The sequence below is a fragment of the Malania oleifera genome, chromosome 6 (genome assembly GCF_029873635.1).
Source record: "Malania oleifera isolate guangnan ecotype guangnan chromosome 6, ASM2987363v1, whole genome shotgun sequence".
Taxonomy (NCBI): domain Eukaryota; kingdom Viridiplantae; phylum Streptophyta; class Magnoliopsida; order Santalales; family Ximeniaceae; genus Malania; species Malania oleifera.
The window spans coordinates 50,139,221-50,157,608 of NC_080422.1; the positions used below are offsets into that span (position 1 = coordinate 50,139,221).

An 18,388-nucleotide genomic window follows, 5' to 3' on the forward strand; every position below is an offset into this window, starting at 1 on the left:
TCAAACTCCCCTCCATTGTCACTTTGAATGGTTTTGATTTTTGTTGCAAATTAAGTTTCTATCAGGGCACAAAATCCTTTTAAGGTAGAACTTGCATCAGATTTAAATTTCAAAAGATATACCCAGGTGCACCTGCTAAAATCGTCAACTATAGTGAGAAAGTATCAGAAACCATCATAAGAAATTTCATTACATGGCCCCCAAAGATCACAATGAATGAGTTCAAGACGATGTTCAAATTTGTGTTGACTATAGGGAAAAGGAATCTTGTGAAGCTTGGCTATGGGACAAACAAAGCAAGGCTTAGCACTTAGTGAAGTTTTGCATACAAGTTCAGGTTTAAGAAAATCTAATTTGACTGATGAAGGGTGTCCTGGGGGATAGTGTCAAAGGTTCAGGCTCTAGCTGTTGGTGATGGCAACTGCTTTTGGTGGTGTATTGGTGACTTTGGGCAGGGCTTGAGTCAAAGATGTTGGAGAGACTTCATTCTGTAGCAAATGGTATATCCCATTCTTTACCTCACCCATTCCAATCTTGCGCCCAGTCAAAAGGTCCTAAATAAAACAATTTTTAGATAAGAAAATGCGACAACACTTCAAGATGTGAGCTAATTTTCTGGAAGAGATGAGATTAAAGGAAAATGATGGAACACAAAGAACATTATGAAGGATAAGATCTTTTGTTACTATCACTATACCAATATGGGTCATCGAAACAGCTTCTCCATTAGGCAAGGTTATAAAGTAGGAGACATTAGTTGTTATGGTGGTGAAGAAGCAGGTTGCACAGACCATATGATCGGTTGCACCTGTGTCAATTATCCAGGGAATAGTTGAAATATCTTTGGGCTTGGTGGTGTAAGCTGAGAGACATAAAGGTATACCAGAGAACTGAGGAATGTGTGCATCATGAGGAGTAGCAATAGAAGCTTAAATAGAATAAACCGAGGCTTGACTAGTCTGTTGGAGCATGGCCATCAGTTGGTGATATTGCTCTTGGGTTATAGTGCTTTGAACTTCATTAGTTCCTTGTTTTGAAACAGGTAGAGGAGATGCTGAAATTTGATAAGCATATAAGCCAATAGGTGGAATCCTACCATGGTGTCTGTGCCCTAGAGGATATCCATGAAGTTTATAACATTTCTCTGCAGTATGACCAAAAATATGGTAGTGATTGCACACTAGTTTGCTGGGGTTGGCCTTGAAACATCTCTCCAAAGAGTGACCATGAATTTTGCAATGAGAATAGTAGTATTTGCCACGTCTCTGAGAGTTGTTTTGAGTTGTGAATTGTCTGGTGCTATCCCTAGCTACGAGAGTAAGAGGTTCAGTGGGAGAAGCGTCAGAAGATATCTCTCTATGCTTCTCTTCTTGTTGGATAATTGAGTAAACTTCATTCAAATTGGGAAAATGTTTAATAAGCAATATATGTTCTTTCAAACCTTTGTAGGAGTCATTGAGTCCCATTAGGAACTTCATTACCCCATCCCTCTATTGATTTTCAATCACTGTTTTCAAGCCACCACAGCTACAGCTAGGGATGGATTCATAGTTCATTAGTTCATCGAGAAGTGTTTTCAGCTTGGAGGAGTAACAAGTCACCGAATCTTGTTGTTGCATCAAGGTAGCCATCCCTTATTTGATTTCATAAATCCTTGGGGCATTTTTTTCCACTAGATGATGCTCAAGCTCAACCCACAGCGAATGTGCATTTTCTGCATATAGAGTGCTGCATTTGATGTTAACCGACATGGAGTTTTGCAGCCAAGTAATAACAAAATCATTGCATCAAAGCCAATGATCCATGAAAGGACTATCAAGATCAGTTGGCTCACAAATGTTGCCATCGATGAAACCCGGCTTGCTCTTAATATGCAAGGCACGCTTCATTGACCTTGCCAAAGGATGATAATTGCTGGAATCCAGCACTTGCGTGACGAGTAAAGTTCTAGAGTGGTCATTAGTGCTAATGAAGTATGGGCTGCTATGTTGTGATGGATTGAGATGGTTTGAATGATGGTTTGAGGCCGTTGAATTGGTGTTTTGGTTTTGGTTTTGATTGGCATCTTGATCAGAATTGGTAGAATCAGTTTAAGCCATTAAGACCAACTTGGTTGTGATACCATAAAATAGATTGAAACAAAATGAAGAGAGCACAGGAAGAAGAAAGAGCAGTATAGGAAAATATAGGAAGGCGATATGGCGCTGAAGGAGCTTCAAGAATTCATCTCATTTTCACACCTTGAATTGTACACCACGATCTAAATAAATAGGGAGAGGGAATAACAAAATTATAGCATCTCGAGCAAATACAACTAACCAAGCAAAATTGATAACAGAAAAGGAATAATATGAATAGAAAAACAGATTTGTTCAAGCCATTCACGTGGGGCCCTTCCTTTATATTTCTGGTGTGAGCTAGGGAGTTGAGCTAGAGTCTGAGCTAGAGCTGAGGTCTAGGCATCCTCAATTCGTAACATCCAGCCTCATCTATTTGATAATTGTATAATTATTTCCTAATATGCATGACACAATGCATGTCTCTAATCTCTACCACCTCATAGTCACACACACATACACCCCAACTAAAACACTCAAACAACTCTTTCTTTAAATGCTTAAAAATTTCACATGAGAGATTAACTAACAAATGAATATACCGTTGAAATGAATTTGAAAGAGAATTCCACGTATAGTAAATTCTCATTAGAACATAATCTTATAAGTTCTTACCTACAAATCTCAAAATTGTTGTAGTTCAAACTTTACCTAGTTTCATATAGAGCCCAAGCACAATTAAATAATTAATTTCAATTGAGTTGTTGAAGGATTTAATTAATTGGATAATACCATGATGGCAAACCAACCATAGTAAAACACAGAGAATTGGGTGCAAGTCTCCTAGTCATTCCTATTTCCATTTTTATACCAACCAGACATCATAGTTTCGAGTTACAACTATCAATTGGCATAATATAGGCTATAGGATATGAATCATAATCAAGACATGTCTTTGCATTCTTAAAATTAATATAACATGATAAATTTTATTAAAATGAATGAACGACACAAATCCTTCAAAGCTAAAATTATTTTAAATGTAAATTTTTAATAAAAGAAAATAATTTTTGACCTCAAGATGTTTTAATGTCCCTATACACATTGTGAATCTCTCCAATTTCCATCTTGGTGTTGATTTTAAGTGAACTGTCCTCTAAACCTCCCATGGTCTCTGTTGAGAAGTCCACTTGTGAAGTTTGTCCCACATTAGAAAAAGTAAGTATTTGATGGATGCTTATATACATGGTGTGGCCCAAGACTTAGTAGGCTTAAGATTTTGGGTCAAGTTGGTGTTCACCCCATGTTTATCAAGCACACCTTTGGACTCCTTTTGCCCTAACAAGTGGTATCAGAGCCAACGGTTCATAACTCTAGGTGTGGGAGTGTGTGACCGAGGCTAAAGAAATCCATCTAAGCTGCCAAGATGGATCCAAATGGGGTCAAGATGTAAGAGGTAGGATTGGTTTGGAGGTCCCACTTGGAATACAATCTAAGACACATAAGATGCAATGGTAAGGCTTACTTGAGCAAACTATTGGAAAATTAGTCCCATGAGGGAGAAGATGACTTCTGTTCAAGGGGGAGCAGCTGGAACTCACAAGTGAGGGGGAGATTGTTGAGAAGTCCACTTGTGAAGTTTGTCCCATATTGGAAAAAGTGAAAAATTGATGGGTGCTTATATACATGGTGTAGCCCAATACCCAATAGGCTTAAGCTTTTGGGTCAAGTTGGTGCTCACCTATGTGTATCAATACACTTGTTGTGGTATCTAATTACCACTTCTTTAGAAAATCAGAGTTTAAGAAAAAAAGAAAAGAGAAAAAATTGCTTTCCACCAAGCTTGATTGGGGATATTTAAATCAGACAAAAACAAAGCACAAAATACAGTAAGAAATATACAAATCAAACATAATACAAACAACACAAGCGATATAATGTGGTTTAGACTTAAAGGCCTACATCCACAACAGGAACCTCACCTCGGATGTGCTTTCATTAAATGGTGGAGAACGATTTACAAATACATAGATCTAACCTTTCGAGCTTACAGATCTCCTTCAAGAATCATCACAAGAAAACCTCCCAGAAAACCCTAACCTTCGTTATCGCCAGAGCTCTTGGTTTTTTTTTTTTTTTTCTTGAATCTCCTAAAATTCCTCTTCAAAATAATTACAATCTGAAGTCTCTAGAACTACTGCTAGAGATTAAATGCTTTACATATAAAATGCAAGACTAAGAAAATTACACAATTGCCCTTAAATGACAAATAAATTACAACCGTTGGATTTCTAGCAGCGTTTGACGATTCAGTTGACTCCCAACAAGATTAACATTATGCAACAAATTCTCCACCTTGGCATGCTTGTAGCCCTTGCTCTTCCCTTGCTTCTCCTATGGCTGTTCCTGCAAATCAAAACACTAGCAACTTCCTAAATTAATCAAGTTTGAACAACGTTGAAACTTTGATTTTGGTACTGCCTTTGTCATCATGTCATAGGAATTATCCTATGTTGGAATTTTCTAGGGCTGAGCATAATTCAGGGAAACCCGAATTAACTGACCAATTTCGGTCAATTCGGTTCGGTTAAGAAATAGGGTCGGTTTGGTTCGGTTACGATTTTACCAATTTTCAGTTAATCGGTTATCGGTTCGGTTAATATGAATTATTAATTCGGTTAACCGAATTAACCGAATTGATAATTAATGATTCTAGTGATTCTACTCTTATAGTTTAATACTAAAATATCTTTTTTATTAATAAAATTAATAGATGAGATGCTTAATTAAGCTCGAATTAGTAAAAAAGTTATAATTATATTCTGTTTTTAATAATTAATTTCAAATTATTTTGGTTAAATTCGGTTAACCGAATTACCCGAAAAGGTAATTTGGTCGGGTTCGGTTCGGTGAGCTTCCTTTGTTCGGTCGGTTCGGTTATCAGAAATCGTTAACCAAAAATTTCGGTTAATTCGGTTAATTAACCGAATTTGGCCGAACTGACTGTTTGCTCACCCCTAGAATTTTCTCAAAATGTGGCCTACATCTATATGTTTGGACCTTTCATGATAAACATGATTCTTAGCCAAATGAATAGTGCTTTGATTGTCACAATAAACTATGACAGCTCCACTATACATTCCTAATTCTAGACACGACCCTTTTATCCATATAACCTCCTTAAAGGCTTCAGTCATGACTATATATTTAGCCTTCGTGGTAGACAAAGCTACCACTGAATGCATGCTTGATTTCCAACTAATAGCACTACCCAAAAAAGAAAAGACCATACTAGACAAAGATTTCCTAGTATCTAGATTTCCAGCGTAGTCAGAATCTACATATCCTTTTAACCCTATTTCACAATGCATATAATTTTTTCCAAATATTAATCCTTGCTATTTTTTTCTAGATAGGTATTGAAAAATTTGTTTTAAAGCATGCCAATTTGGTTTTCCAGGTTTGCTTATAAATCTGCTCACTTGACTTAGAACATAAGATAAATTAGGTCTAGAACATACTATAGCATACATTACACTTCCAACCATACTAGCATAAGGTATTTTATTCATAAACAGTGACTCATTTTCAGTTTCAGGACACTATTTCCTAGAAAATTTAACATGCTATGCAATAGGAACAGACAATTTAACTCATTCCAAATCTTTTTAACACTTGTCAAATATAAGACTCTTGAGACAAGTAGAGAAGATTTTTATCCCTTTCACTAGTTACTTCCATGCCAAGTATTCTTTTAGAAGGGCTTAACTCTTTCATTTCAAATTTAGATTTAAGCATGCATTTAACTTGATTTAACCTATCCAAGTCTCCACAAGCAATTAACATGTCATCAACATATAATAACAAATATAAATGACATTCATCACATGATTTATAATAGAAACAGCTATCATAATTGCTTCTACAGAAATCATTTTGAATCATGTAAGGATCAAATCTTTTATACCATTGTCTAGGTGATTTTTTTCAGTCCATATAAAGATTTATTTAATAAACATACATGATTTTTATTCATTTCTGTATCAAAGCCCTTGGGAGGTTGCATATAAACTGCTTCCTCTAAACTACCATGCAAGAAAGCAATTTTAACATCAAGTTGTTTTAAATGCAAGTCATTTATAACAACAAAAGATAATAGAATTCTGATTGAAGTATGCCTCACAATAGGGGAAAATATTTCATTATAATCTACCCCTTCCCATTATGTAAATCCCTTAGCCACTATCCTAGCTTTATACCTAGGTGGTTCAATTTTAGGGATTCCCTTTTTTCTCTTAAAGATCCACTTAGATCCTACAAGTTTCTATTTTTCCAGTCTTTTTAGGGCACCATCACCCATGTCTTTTTTTTTTTGTTTAGAGACTCCATTTCTTCTTGCATTGCAAGAATTTATTTCTCAGGCTCTTTACTATCTATGGTCTCTCTAAAAGTCCTAGGCTCCACCTCAATTTCTATTTCAGGGACAAAAAGAGCAAAAGGTATTATATCAGCTTCCCCATACTTTTGAGGAGTTCTTATGACCCTCCTTCCGCATCCCTTGCTAGAATGTAGGTTTTATTTGATCTAGAGATTCTAGTTTCTATGGTTTGCACCTCAGAATCTGCAGCATCTGTTTCTGAACAGCTGTGAGAAGTGGAGGGTTGCTCTACCTTAAACTGCAGGTCATTGATATAAGAGTACCAAGAAAATTCATCTGAATTTTTTGGTTTTTTCCCCTATGGAAGTCTCATTAAAAACTACATCCCTAATAATAATGCATTTTTGTTTTTCATGTTATCTAACCAAGAGTTTATAGCCTTTAACCCCCTCTAGGTATCAAAAAAAAAATGCATTTAATAACCTTGGGCTCTAATTTATCAGTTCTAATGTTGGCATAGGCTATACACCCAAACACTTTTTAATCCTTGATAATTAGTTGGCTTCCCAGACCTGATTTCTTGAGGGGTTTTAAAGTTGAGAGTTGAGGAGGGACACCTATTAATAAGGTATATAGTAGTGGCCACAACCTTTGCCCATAAAGTCTTGGGCAGACCTGAAGTGGCTAGCATATATCTTACCCTTTCAAGAATGGTCCTATTCATTCGTTTAGCTAATCTATCTTGTTGGGGAGTTTCCCTAATAGTCCTATGTTTAGCAATGCCCTCAGCTTTACAAAATTAAGAAAATTCATTTGACAAGTATTTTAATCCATTGTCTATTCTCAATGTTTTAACTTTTCTACCAACCTGAGTTTCAACTAAGGTTTTCCATTCTTTAAACTTCCCAAAAGTATCACTTTTATGTTTTAAAACATAGACCCATACTTTCCTAGAAAAGTCATCTATTATTGATAGAAAATACCTAGAACCACCATGAGAAATAACCTTAGCAGGCTCCCACAAGTTTGAATGTATGTAATCAAGAGTCTGTTTTGTTGTGTGAGTGGACTTCTTAAAATTAACCCTAGAAGACTTACCCAAGACACACTCCTCACAGAATGATAATTCCTCAAGTTTCCTATCCTCAAGTAGCCCCTGTTTCTCTAGCTCTTTTAGGCCTATGAGCTCATATGTGGTGGAGCTTTTGTTCAATCTACCCCTCACATATCAGGCTCCAAATCGGCCACACACTCGGCATTCCGGGGAGATTGTTGAACCATGAGCTTTGATACCAGTGTTGGGTAGTCTTGAGCCTTCTCAACCCCAAAAGCTAGCTCATGGGGTGAGATTTTCCCTCACACTTAATAACTAACCACCAACCCCCTCCACAACCGATGTGGGATAACCCCAACAGTCTCTTCCTGCTCAAGTTCTGTGCAAATAATTTTATTCTCAGAATCACTGCTAAACAAATCAAGATCCTCTATGTCTAGAAAGTCATTAAAGGTTTGAATTTTCTTCTTTCACCCTCTATAACTAGTAAGACTCTGGACCTTTTCCTTCGAAACAACCAATGGGCATTTCTCAATTGGCTCAAAACCTTCATAAGCTTTAGTCAAGAACACACTAAACCTCCTTCCCCTCTTAGAGACATAGAAAATACCGAAATGCTTCAGAAGAAGTCTCATAAGATTTTGGGGCATCACAAGTTCCCGTCGGAAGTGTGTGAGGTGATCAGTAACGTGCCTTTTCTTAATAGTAAAGCTAAGAACGTGCATAACAACAATTGCCCTCTTATCAAATTCTTGAGAGCCAGCTTTTAGGTCTGATGCATTAGCATATGGAGACAAGTAAGACCGCTTTTGAAAGTGTTCAATATTTCCTCCGTATCTATACACCTTCTTGTAATCAGGTGGGTACTTTATAGGGAAAGGAAGCGAAAGCATCCCTGGAGTAGGAGGAGTAGATGGATTTACCTTGCCCACCTTCTTCTCTCACTCATTGCAGCCTAATCAGGATTCCAAGACATAAGCTCCAAATGCTCAACATCATCCTCCGACTTCACAACCCTAAAATATTGTGGGTACTAGTGCACCCAAGTGGTTCTGAAAATCAAATGAGAGAGAAAAATCTCTCCTGAAATGGGCAATATTGTCCAATGATAGTCATTTATCAATTCACATCATTAAAAACCTAGTAACGTGTTCAGCGGCGTTATTAGAATTCTCTTCAAGGATCTTCCTTTCTTCTTGCACCAAATCCTCAGCTTCCTTGGTCAAACCATACCACATGACTCCTTTGTGATCCTTATACAATTCAAACAACTTAGGGGATTTCTTAAGGAAGTCAGAGATCTTATAAGGTTTTGGAAGATTAATCTATCTCTTGCACTGGTCCAATGACCTTATAGGGATTATCTACTCTGGTTCCCCCTTCAAAACCTTTATAAAGAATAATATCTTGGAGGTAATTTTCCACTTCTTAGTTGCAATTTCAAGATCATACACCCTCTTCTTCTAGCTTTGGTCTTGAACTTGCTTACTATTAGTCATCCATCGACTCTGCAATCCCAGACAAGGTTCTCTATAACAATTAATTGCCATTCTTGAAGTAAGGTGTGCAAAATGGTCAATGTCAACAAGGAACAAGTAAACCTGAAAAGAACTCTTGATCTTGGTATTTAAAACTGCATGTCTAGTTAGTTGGGTTCCCATCTTTGGAGCAAAACTTGGAATAACAGTTGATAAGCTCAAACTATAATCAGCAATGATCAAACTTCTACTAAACTGTATATGTAAACTAGCACAACCTTGGTGGGTAATAAGCATTCAAAGGGCAATAATAGCCAGGAGAGTGTCACGAATCAACCAAGTGCTTAAGAATGCTTCAAATAATCAATAAAACCCATATGCCTATAAGTCAAGTCCAAACAAAAACAATAGTCAATCAAATAGGCTGTATGATATGTACAATTGCATTCAATACACTTGTACATGTTTGCATTGTTAATTTATTAGATATATTATATTTATTTTTATATTTTATTGCTAAATATTTATCATTTGAACCAATATAGAGCCTTGTTTATTTAATAGAAAAGTGTTGTCTACTTTACATATTGGAAAAGATAAAACAAATAGAAATTGCAACGCCTCGAAATTTCTACCATATATATATATATTTTTTTCTTTTTCATATTTATCTGATACCATAACTCAAATAAAACATGTAGTGGAAACATATACCTAACCCCGAATACAATACCAGAGTTCTAGAACCATCATATCATACATATACACATGTCTTTCCAAAAACTAGGTAATATTACGACCAAAGGTACTACTAAGCAAATCCATATACATATACTTAATAGTGTCTCACCAGCACTATCTTCCAACCCAACTACTAATCCTTTCTAGAGCTCTCTAAGTTCGTCTCTCTGGATTTCTTGAAATGTTAAAATATTAAGGAGTGAGACATGTCCCAATAAGATGGAATAAATTATTGTCAATGTGTGGCAACATGAGTTTAAATGAGTCAAAACACGTTCATTTATTAAAAAATATAGCTAAGTAATTATGAAATCTATACCTATATCCATACACACACACACACACACACACACACATTTGCAACCATATATTTTTCTAAAAAATATGTACGTGCTTAATACGTTTTCTTGGGTTCGAAACCAAACATGATTTTAAACATAGTTCCTTCTGTCTATAATGAGGAACCAACCTGAATGGACATCCATATATCATCGTCATTTAATCACCCCACATGATTGGGTTGTGCGGCCCGAAGGCGAGACTTAGTCATGGTTGGTCTACCAGGTTAAGTCAAAACATTCCTCATCTGTAGTACGATTGGCCCACCGTAGCCTAGTCCAAACCCAGGGGCAGTCAACATCTCTCCGCAGGCCCAATCGACTTCCAATACCAACACTCTTACCAAGAAGTGAGGATGCAATGACTTATTTCCTAGCAACGGTACCATACTCTCAAATACTTCACTGGTCTATCAGGGTTCTCATTTCCACAATTTCCATAGTAATATCAATATTAAAAATATATTGTTTGTATATATCACATTTCTTAGTATAAAAAATATCATGTCTGTATACATCACATTTCTCCTAAGCCAGTATAAATCATATTCTATCATTTCACAATATTTGCCAATATAAATTACATCTCATCATAAAATATTTCCACATGTTAAATATACGGTAACAAAACCAATACTCATGCCACAAAAATTTTAAATAATATTTCATAAATTAGTAATTGCTCAAATAAATATGTAATATTCCAAAACCAGTGTTTTCAAATACCGAATACGTTAGCAAATCCTTCACAACATTATCATTTTCTCATGCTTTAAATTAATCAACTGATTCCCAAAATGCCTAACTTAATTTATTCCACTTACCTAATTACTGAAAATATACCCACGAGGAACCTAACACGATGCCTACGGCATTCGCACAAAACCTTGTATTCATAAACCCTAGTTTAATCAATTAAACCCCAAAATGATAACTATATTCACATTTCCAAGGCCTACATACTCCCAATAACTTATTAAAATTTAAAAATAATTGACTGATATAATTTCGTTATCCTTACCCTAGCCTTGGAGTGGTGCCTAGGAAGCCCAAACTTAAAATCCGTTCCGATTAAATTGACGAGGATCGGCCCTAGAACTCTATGGTGGTGTTTGTTTTTCAATCCGGCTTACCAACAGTGAGAAATCAAAGAGAGAGAGTGAGGTTGTTGGAGGAGAGAGAGAGAGTTTGCTACGCAACACAGGGGGGGTCTCTTCTGTTCTCTGAAAAATAAGACCCTTTAAGATGATTTAAATATGTGTATATATATATATATATATAATATAATATTATATTATATTATATTAATATATTAATACTTTATATTATATTATTTAATTAATAATAATAAATTAATTATTTTATTTATTTTATTTTTTATTATTTATTAATTTTTTATTTTTTTCATTTTTTTGGAATCACTACATTCTCCCCTCCTTATGAAAATTTCATCCTCGAAATTTGCTAACCATTACTTATTACAATCTCCATTGGGAATTACTGAATTATTTATCCGACTCTAGGAAGAGTTGGCGGCCACCCACATAGCGGCCTCGTCCCAATTTGATTAATAACCCTCACTTATGGCAAAGGAATACCATGGTTACATATATGGGTTATGAGAGATTACAAACAGTCAAATTAAAACTCTCCCAAAACTTCTCAAAACTTAACCAAAACAGAAACATAATAACTATACAATTAACTATATAAACTACAATAACCTAAGATTTTACTTGAACTATTATACTTATTTGATTAATATTGTGCCCCGCCAAACAAGTGTGGGTATCTCTGGCACATTTTATCCTCTAGCTCCCATGAAGCCTCCTTAACTGTGTGGTTATGTCAGAGTACTTTTACCAACGAGATTTTTTAGTGCGCAGTTCATGTTCCTTTAAATCCAGAATCTCTACTGGCACTTCTTTGTATGATAGGGTATCTCTAAGCTTTAGTGCCTCATAACTGATTACATGTGAAGGATTTGGGATGTATTTCCTCAACATTGATACATGGAATAAGTCATGGATATTAGATAGCACTAGAGGTAATGCTAACCTGTAGGCAACTAGACCCACTTTTTCCAAGATCTCAAATGGTCCAATATACCTAGGGCTCAGCTTACCATATTTCCCAAACCTCATAACTCCTTTCATCGGTGCAACTTTAAAGAATATATAATCTCCCACACCAAACTCTAGCTCTCATCAGCAAGTGTCTGCATAACTTTTCAGTCTACTTTGAGCTGTTTTGATACGGTCTTGGATGAGTCTGATCTTCTATGAAGTCTGCTGAACCATCTTTGGCCCCAAAACCTGCTTTTCACCAATTTCATCCCAATATAATGTCGATCGACACCTCCTACCATACAATGCTTCAATGGTGCCATCCCAATACTGGCCTAGTAGCTGTTTTTATAAGCAAATTCAATCAGTGGTAAATACTAGATCCAACTACCTCCAAGGTCCACCACACAGGCTCGTAACATATCCTCCAGTATTTGTATGGTCCCCTTTATTTGTCTATTGGTCTGAGGATGAAAAGTTGTACTAAATGTCAGTTGTGCACCCATGGCTCTTAGCAAACTCTTCCAAAATTGAGATGTGAACCATTGGTCTCAGACCGATACAATGGACACTGGCATGCTATGCAGTCTAACTATCTCCTGCATGTACAACTCCGCAAGTCCACTCATAGAGTAGTTCGCTTTAATTGGTAGAAAATGGGCAGTCTTTGTCAATCAGTCAAGGACTACCCAAATGGCATCCTATCCATGAAGTGCCAACGGTTATCCTATGACAAAATCCATAGGAATGTGCTCCCACTTCCATTTGAGGATGTGAAGTGGCTGTAATGATCCCGTTGGCCTTTGATGTTCAGTTTTCACCTGCTGACATGTCAAGCACTACTTCATGTATTCAGCAATCTTATTCCTTATATTGCTCCACCAAAAAGACTTTTATAGATCTCTGTACATTTTTGTGCTTCCCGAATGCACTGTATAAAGGGATCGGTACACCTGCTCCAAGATGGTCCTTTTAATCTTAGCATCTATAAGCACATAAATTCTAGTATGAAACCTGAAAGTTTCCTCATCTAAAATACTGAATTCTGCTCCCTGACCACTCTGCACTTTATCCTTAATCTTTTCTAATTCCACATCCTTCATGTAAGCAACTTTAATTCTTTCTATAAGGTGGGTTGAAGTATCAGATTAGCAATGAGTGCCTAGTGATTTCCCTCTACCAACTCCACACCAAACCTTTCTAAATTCATCTTGATCGGATGCTGAGTCACTATTGCTGATACTGAGGCATTCCCTGATTTTCAGCTCAAAGCATCAACTACCACATTAGCCTTTCCTGAGTGGTAACTGATGGTGTAGTCATAATCTTTGATTAACTCCAACCACCTCCTCTGCCTCATATTTAACTCTTTTTGTGTGAAGAAATACTTCAAACTCTTGTGGTTGGTGAAGATCTCACACCTAACCCCACACAAATAATGTCTCCAATTTTTCAATGCATAAACCACTGAGCCCTTTGTATGATGCATCACTATAGATTATGAATCCCCTTCTCTCGAAGGAATTGTTAGAACTGGTGCAGTGATGAGTCGCTGCTTCAAGTCCTGAAACTCTGTTCACTTTTGTTTGTCCATTCAAACCTCGCACCCTTCCTGGTAAGCTTTGTCAACGGGCCTGACAATTTAGAGAATCCCTTTACAAACCTGTGGCGGTATCCAGGCAGTCCCAAGAAACTCTTGACTTCCTACAAATTTTTTGGTCTTACCCAGTCCACTATAGCCTTTATCTTGCTCAGATCCACAAAAATACCATCCCTGGATATCATGTGCCCCAGGAATGCCACATGTTCCACCCACAACTCACATTTCTTAAATTTCGCCTACAACCTCCTTTCCCTCAACACTTGAAGCACTATCCTCAGATGATCTATGTGCTCTTCGGGGCTATTTGAATACACCAATATGTCATTAATAAATACCACAACGAATTGATCTAGGTACTGATGGAAGACCCTATTCATCAAGTCCATGAATACAGCCAGAGCATTGGTAAGTCTGAATGGCATAACTAGGAACTCATAATGGTTATACCGAGTCTGAAATGTCGTATTTGGAACATTCTCTGCCCTGACCTTTACTTGATGGTACCCAGATCGTAGATCAATTTTTTGAGAAAGTCTGTGTCCCCTGAATCTGGTCAAACAAATCATAAATGCGGGGAAGCAAATATTTATTCTTAATTGTCACTTTATTTATCTCTTTGTAGTCAATACACATTCTCATCGACCCATCATTCTTTTTCACAAATAATACCGACACTCCCTAGGGTGACACGCTGGGCCTGATGAACCCCTTGTCTAGCAAATCCTGTATATACTCTTTCAATTCTACTGGAGCCATTATGTACGACGCTTTAGAAATCAGCACTATTTTCAGAGATAATTTGATAGTAAGCTCGACCTCACGATCAGGAGGTAGTCCCGGCAAATCCTCCAAAAACACATCAAGAAAATCTTTCACAATTGGAATATCTTCCAACCTGGATTCCCCTGCTGGAGATTCCTTTACACATGCCAGGTACCCTTGGCATCCCTCCAACAGCAACCTCCTTACCTGAATAGCTAATAATATATTTGATGGGGAGCACACACGTCCCCACAAATCGATACTCTTACTCTCTTAGGGGTTTGAATACTACTTATTTCTTATGGAAGTTGATACTAGCATAATTGGCAGCTTGCTAGTCCATTACCACAACTACCTCGAAACCATGCATGTCTAGAACTACCAAGTTAACTAGAAAATACCTCCCTTGACTACTAATTGGACAATCCCTAAGAATTCTTCTAAACACCACTACGGCTCCTATCGGTGTAGCTACTGACAAACCGACATCCATTAGCTGAGCTTTTAACCCACATAACTTAATAAACTTCTGCGCTATGAATGAATGTGACACCCCTGAATAAAAAAAAATAACAACTTTATATGATAGAATAAAAATGGTACCTGTCATCACCTCGCTTACCACCTCTACGTCTCCCAGTGTCAGTGTATAAACCCGTGCTGGGGCGGTATTCCTCTGTCGATTGCCTTGGGGTGCTTGGTTGTTTCCCTGGTATGGTCTAGGAGTAGGCTCATTGCTCAGCTACACACAACAGTCTCGTGCCACATGGCCAAGTGTATTGCATTGACAAAAAACCACCGCTCTCGCCTGACATTCCCCTGAATGTCTCCTGTAGCATCGAGGGCAAGTAGGGGGGCACTAGTTTACCTCAAGGAACTCGGTGTCCCTCCACCTTCCGATGGCCTACATCGTATCTCCTCAACTGCCTCTAAATGATACTCGCTTGAAATCCAGGAGGCATGGGCCTCTTCCTTTGAGTTTGCCCTCCTGTACCCCTCTGTCGACAAGTCTATGCCATGGTGGCTCTATCCACCAGTTCCAAAAAAATCCCGCAACTTCAACACTACCACCTACTCATATATTTCTTGTTTTAGCCCTTTCTCAAACCTATGTGCCTTTCTGAATTCATCTGGTATCATGAAAGGGGAAAACGTGACAGTTCTACAAATCTAGCAGCATATTGTGGCACTGTCAAATGTCCCTGAGCCAGACTTAAAAACTTCTCCATATTTGCATCTCTGATGAAGGTGGGAAAGTAGTGGTCATAAAATGTCTTCTTAAATCATCCCCAAGTTAGCGCTATAGGTACTGGTCTCTGCTCCTCTAGGAGCCTTACTTCTAACCACCATCGTTTTGCCTCCCCTGTCAACTTAAAAGTTGCATAAAATACTTTCTGTTCATCAGTGCAATGTAACACTCTAGAGACCCAAAAAATTTAAGTTATGGAAATAATAAAAGAAAAGAAATTAAAGAGAAGGGAAAAGGAAAAAAAAAAAAGGGATCAGCAGGGGTTCGTCGATGAACCAATGGTCTTCGTCGACAAATGTCCCTTTAGGCTTCGTCAACGAAGGACACGTGTCTCATCAATGAAGAGATACCGAGAGCAAATAATTTTAGGCTATTAAGGGTTTATTGACAAACACCCTTCTGTGGTTCATCGATGAGTCTACGTGTCTCATCGACAAAGCCACGTGGCCAATGATATATAAATATGCTAAAATTGGATTTCAGCGTAAAAAACTCATTTCTCTCTTTTCTGTCTCTCTATAGGTTCGGTTTCTCCCCATATATCTTCATTTCCAGCCTGATTTTCACCCGAATCGATGATCATAATTTACCACGGGGCTCATGGGAAGATTCTTTACAACTTAGCTGGAGCAGATTGTTAATTTGGAGACCTTGGGCACCATCCCAAAATTAGGGTAAGTAAGGTATTTTAGAGTTTAAATGTTTATTCAAAGTATATAGGGCCTAGGAAGTGTTAAATGAGAATTTTTCTAGGAAATGAGTTGATTGATTTGGGAAAAATGTGAATGTCAAGGTTTTGAGTTTTGAATGCTGCAGGTGTGGGATTGGGTTGTTAACCTGCCTCTTAGTAAGCCAGGTAAGGGGTGTAATGACCAGAAGAATAATGATATTTAAATAATAAAGAAAAGGGAAAATGGGAAACAGTAATAGAAGGAGGCAGCAGGCTTCGACATTGCATTATGAGCTTGTCGACGATGGTGTGTTTCGTCGACAAGAAGATACCAAGATGATATTTGGGCCTTTGAATTTCGTTGATGAAGGGGAGAGTTCATCAATGAATTGCCTCTTAACCTCGTCGACAAGGTGACGTGGCTCGTTGACGAAGCCCCTGTTATAAATAGTGTAAACCTCAGATTTTACATAGAAAAAATCGGCAGAAATCTCTCTCTCTCTCTCTCTCCTCCCTATGGTTACTCTCTCCTCTCTCTTCGATTTCGGCTCCATCGTTTGCATCGACGATCTGAGGCCACCACAACACTTTTGGGGAAGTTCTCTCTAAGTTTGCCGGAGCGGATCATTGGTGGGGCGGAGTTGAAATTCATCCTTGTTTTAAGGTAAGACTTTTTACGCAAAATTTGGTCTTACCGTAGTTATAGGGAATGTTATTCACAGAAAAATACTGAAGTTTAGTTCTAGGACTCATTGGATTCAGGGTGTTGAATAAGGAACCCTGTGGGTGTAGGACGAGCGTATTTTTTTAGGGGGTTTCTTTTTAGTATCAAGTAAGGGAATAAATTAAAGCAGTTATTTTCCATGCAAATTATTATTATTTATTAGAAAATTAATTTTCAGGAAAGCATGTATTATATTTGTATATTATGGAGAAAATACATATTTGGGAAAATACTGCTATTATGTTGAAATATGTATGCATATGTATGAAATGGCAGAAATTATGATTTTAGAATAGAATGTATGGTTTTATACAGTAATGTGTGGCATGAATATTATTTTACGTGAAAAGTATTAAGTTATGGCAAATTTTATGAATGAAGTATGTTTTCAGAAATTATGCAATAATGCAGTACATTATAGCTTCTAAATACATGATAAATGAATTATTATTTAGAATGATATGTATATTCGGCGTAAGGCTGTGATTGATAGCCAGCGCAAGGCCGTGTTTTACGTATAATTTTGGTGCAAGGCCGTATTTATGAATGTTCGGTGCAAGGCTGTAGATATGAAAGAAACTGGCGCAAGGCCATATGCATGTATATTATTTTAGAAAATGCTATCAATATATTTATGTTAGAAAAGTATATTATCATGTGTTATATGTTATTAGATCCTGGATGTTAGTTTAGTTCAGTTACAGGAGCACGGTACCGTTGCTATACAGATCAGATATTTATGTTCAGACTTGTGCTAACCACCCCACAAGGGGGTGGGAGATGGATAGTTGATGTGACTTTCAATGTTGAGTTGTAGACGTACACCTGGCAGCCCAAACCAGGGTGTGGTGGGCCATCGTACTTATAGACATTTTTGACTCGACAGTGGTCGGCCAGCCATTGTCGGGTCCAGCCTTCGGGCTGCACAACCCGTCATGGGGGGTTATACATGACATCAAGTAGTTATACATCCTGGGTTAATTTCAATATTATCAGATATTTCATGATCGGTGTGAATTATTAGAAATTATGAAAGTTTATGTTTATTCAGATATCTTATCATGAGTGTTTTCCAGAATATGAAATGTACTGTATATATATATTATAATATCAAATATTCATGTTGCCACATATTTAGTTTATTTTCCCTTATTTAAGAAGAGTCTCACCCCCAAATTTAAATAATTTTTAGGAAACCCAAAAAGACCGGCTGATCGAGGCCGCCGTTGAGTCAGTTGTGCTACCCCACTAGGAAGGTAAGTTTGAAC

At 37.2% G+C, this 18,388-nt stretch overlaps 1 pseudogene; it reads right to left on the reverse strand.

Moving 5' to 3' along the window:
- Positions 1-401: 401 nt before the first annotated feature.
- On the reverse strand, positions 402-9,039 carry LOC131158589 (protein WHAT'S THIS FACTOR 1, chloroplastic-like; annotated as a pseudogene).
- Between the last annotated feature and the right edge of the window lie 9,349 nt (positions 9,040-18,388).